This window comes from Sceloporus undulatus, chromosome 3 (genome assembly GCF_019175285.1).
Source record: "Sceloporus undulatus isolate JIND9_A2432 ecotype Alabama chromosome 3, SceUnd_v1.1, whole genome shotgun sequence".
In the NCBI taxonomy this organism is placed as follows: domain Eukaryota; kingdom Metazoa; phylum Chordata; class Lepidosauria; order Squamata; family Phrynosomatidae; genus Sceloporus; species Sceloporus undulatus.
In genome coordinates, this window is record NC_056524.1 from 172,769,334 (window position 1) to 172,773,864 (window position 4,531).

Genomic DNA, 4,531 nt, shown 5'->3' on the forward strand with positions numbered 1-4,531 from the left:
AAGGCGACTGATTTCAAGTGTGAGCAACTAGACTCTTAAGGCCAGCTGTTATTCAAGATAGCATTCTTCACTTGAAATAAACAGTTGCCCTCTCTGTGTGTGAGAAAAAGAGAGGAAGCCTCGAGAAAAGAAACATTAAGGAGTGGATTTTATTTCACTGCTGTAAAGAAGAAAATACCTATCTCTTCCCTTCTATAGCTGGAGAAGGGGCTGGGAGACTGACAGCAACATGGAAGATGAGACAGGTAACATTATTCTTATTACTTTTGCAGAATAAACTCAGTCCATTCCAGACAGACTGCATTAAAATCAATTGCATAATTCGCATACAACTTATCCAGAGTCTGCAGAATATAGCCATGTTGTTGCTGCTGTTGTTGTGTGCCTTCAAGTTGTTGCTGACAAACCTAGCACAGGATTTTCTGCGGCTGAGAGTGTGTGACTTGCCCAAGGCACCCAGTGGGTTTCCAGGGCTGAGCAGGGAACTGAATCTTGGTTTTTAGAGTTGTAGTCCAGCACTCAAACCACTACACCATGCTGGCGCTATGAATTTAGCAATTTTATGAGGTTAACAAAAAATGGGGGGGGGGAAGCAACTTTTGAGGCAATGTTTCTCATGTGTAACATATGCTGGAGAGGAAGAAAGTAAGAGAAAATAGGATGAATAATTTTCTGTTGCTCCTACAAACGATATGCTCAAGTGCCTTGCAACTACTATCTCTTTGCATCAAAGCAGTGAGACCATTTCTGCTATAGACAGCTTAGCAGTTGTTTTCACATGTATCTAACAATGTGTAGTTTCTGGTTAGTTGGAAAATCCTGTAGATGTACAGGGGTACCTTCAAGGCTTATTATCCAGATCCTTATTTTTCCACAACCACCATCACCATGAGCACCATCATCAGCATCTTCATCAACAGTAGTCATAACAGTAGCCAGTAGCAGTAGTAACAACAACAACAACAACAACAACCATCACCTTACAGCAGGGGTCTTGGTTATCTGAAGGACTGTATACTATCATATCAGCCTTGAGACATGGGGGGGGGAGGTACTTCTCTTATTTTCACAATCCTCAGAGGCATATCTGGTGGGGATGTGAGAGTGGGTTTTCTTAGTGACTTATCCTAGACTCTGGAAGTCCCTTTCGATTGCCCTTCTATCAGCAAACAAACAAATTATTATTATTATTATTATTATTATTATTATTATTATTATTATTCTGGCAGGCGTTTTGGCATCTGAACAGTTTGTAAGGAAGAGGCTTTTAACAGGTGGCTGCTGGACTTTGAAGCATGATGTGTCTTTTTCAATAGGGTTTTGAATTGTCTTAAATGATGCCTTTAATTTAATTCCATTCTAGTCTTTGATCAATTCTACCCTAAGCTGCCTCAAATCTCATTTTGGAAGCAAAACAGGCTATCAGTCCAACACCTAATAGTTAATTTGCCAAAATCCATGTGAAGCATCTAAGCATAAACTCTGCCAGTTTGTACAACTGACAGGGGGCAGCCTACTTTGTGTAGTCCATGTGGCTGACAGCATTAATCATGGAGATCTCCTGGTAGAAAAAGTAGCTTTCAACATGCTCAGCCTTTGACTTTGATTAATCTTACCCAGCATGGACAAAAGTAAGGGATTATGGGGACTGTGGTCAAAAGCATCTGGATTACAAAATATATTCCCCACATTACAGAGTTGCGATTCCACCCTCAATCCAACAACCCTACGCCATTCTCATTTGAGTTTTCATCATCCAATAACAGAAGTTCTAAAGGAAAAGCTTGACCATCCATTTCTGTCATTGTTCCAAAGGACTGAAAAACCATATGCTACAATCCTCCCAGGACTTTTCCACTTCAGGAGACAACCAAGGGAACTGAAAAAATAAGTCAGAATCAACAGAGTGGTCAAGGTCCAGCCCAGCCCATTTCCAGACTCTTAACAACCGAGAGGACAAGTGCAAGGGGATGCTTGGCTCCTTTCACAGCAGTGTCCATATGGCAACCTGTTACATTTTCTTGTCAAAGGGAATGACAATACTTCACTTCTACAGGGAAAGATTAAAGGCATGGATGCTAGATCTATTCCTAGATCTAATATAGTATAGTATGTATGCTTATGGAGGAGGTCTATGAGCTGTGCATTTCAAGCATCTTCATTTTTTGGGAGAAAAATGCCAACACCAATTGAGTTCACTTTCCTCTCAGTTCAAGTTCTCACATTTTTATCTGCTCTCAATTTTTCCATTTTTGGGCATCCCCATACTTACACTATATGTATCCAGTGTAGAGTGAGAAGAGACCATGGGCAATCCCCTGGAGATTGATTCCAGGACACTCTAAAGATACCAAAATCCATGGATGCTCAAGTCCCATTATATACAAAGTTGTAGTGAAATGGCATCCCATATATAAAACGGCAATATCAAGCTTTTTGGATTTTAAAAAATATTTTCAAGCTAAGGTTGAATCCGTGGATGCAGAATCCATGGCTACAAGTGTGTGCCCAAGTGAATCAGATGCGGGCAAACATGTTGGGGGGCCCATAATTACAGTGGGGTGTCCAAACTCAATTTAGCATGAGTCTCCTAGCCCTAAATGCTTTCCCAGAACCAGAGACGTTTCACAGTACAGTGTTACCCCGGGATACGAATGCGCCGCCTTACGAAATTTCCGGGTTACGAAAAAATCCAATTGAAAAAAACTGTTCCGGGTTACGAAGGTTATTTCGGGTTACGAAAGAAATTTTGGTGCTTTTCGGCGCTTTTTCGCACCAAATCGCGGCTTTTCCCCATTAGCGCCTATGGGGTTTCGGCTTGCGAAAGCCTTTCGGGTTACGAAAGCGGCGGCGGAACGAATTATTTTCGTAACCCGGGGTAACACTGTACACACTTACAATGCTATGTTTCTACTTCAACTGTTAGAATGATATACTATGGAATCCTGGGATTTGAATTTTAGGGAGGGTGTTTAGAATTCTCAGACAGATTGTTCTAGTGACTCACCAAAATATAAAGCTCAGGACTCCATGGCAGTTAAGGCGGAATAAAAGTGCTATAACTCTGTGGTGTGAAAGGGTCCCCAGCTGGAGTGGCCAAATAAAAAAGGATAGGGCTCATACCTTTTAAAAACCGTGAAGAAGAGAGAATCTAAGCAATCATAGCTTATCAGAGACAGTGGTCAAGCATAGGAGCATACAACAATTTACAAAATAATGAATGAATCCTCATGACTGATTGATCATATACTGTAAAATTTGGCTTTGGGGGCTTGGTTATAGAAATAAAAATTTTTAAAGCTTCACTTGCTGAAAATCCCTTTTCTGTTCACCTATTGCAGGTGCAAAAGCTCTTTCCTCTATGGCTTGCAACCACCATAGACCCAATTCAGCCCTTAGCTGAAATGTCTTCCTCAGCCCTGTTTTATTGTGAGGCGATGTAATGAAGGAGTCATTGCCAAGTGCCAAATTTCCCAGTAACTACAAGAAAGTGTTTAATGGCACCAGAAAGATTAACAAGTTTATTATGCTGCATGCTTTTGTGGATCAGCATGCATGTATGGATTTGTGTTTGTGTGGGCACGTATTTAATTGCTGTTCAAACTTTTACTGGTGTTGCAATTAACCCTATTTTTATGACTGGTTCTGAGATGTTTCTGTGCATTTTTGTTGTAAGCTGCCCTGAATACAATTGTTAAACGGTGAGTTATAAACACATGTAGGCTTTAAAGCATTCAGCAGGAAGAGTTTAACCTCTGCTTCCCTCTGATGTTTCATTTTACAGTTGGACGACTCCAGGGACCTTATTGTACACACTTTTGCCCCTGATCTGGGCACGAACAGGGGACATGCGTGGCCAACTGAAAATGCATTTTATCGCATGCCATACTGTCCTCAAGGTGGCCCCATGCCATCCCCCAGTGCTAAGCCGTCCCAGATCAGAGCTCAGCTGCGTGATTTCGCTCAGCTGGAAAGCTTCCGTCTTTCAAAAAGCGGACTGTAACCTCCAGCAGCCCTGGTGAGGAATGCTGGGAGCTGTAGTTTGTGGATGCTTTGAGGACAGTGTGGCATGCGAAAAAATGCATTTTCACCCAGCCACGCACTTCCCTTGCCTGTACCCAGATCTGGGGCAAACGTGTGTGTGAGATAAGGTCCCAAGTTTAGCTTTTTGATTTGAATACATACCTGTCTCTACTCCCTACAACCTGTAGTAAGACCAATAATACAGGGAAAGCTTTTCTGCATAGATGATAACCATGTGGCCCTTCAGATGGTTTTGGACTGCAATTTCCAGCAGCCCTGAGGAATGCTGGGAGCTGTAGTTTGACAACATCTGAAAACTGCAAATTTTCACACTACTAGTACTTACTTATTGTACTTCTACAAACCAGTCCCTAGTGGGATTCAAGGGACAGCATACATGGAACTTTTATTTGTTTCAGAGTGAACCATACATTTATTGATTTTCTTTTCTATTATTTCCCTTTCCTTGCTCCCTTCCCTGATTTCAGGGGTCAGTTTCTGTCCTACC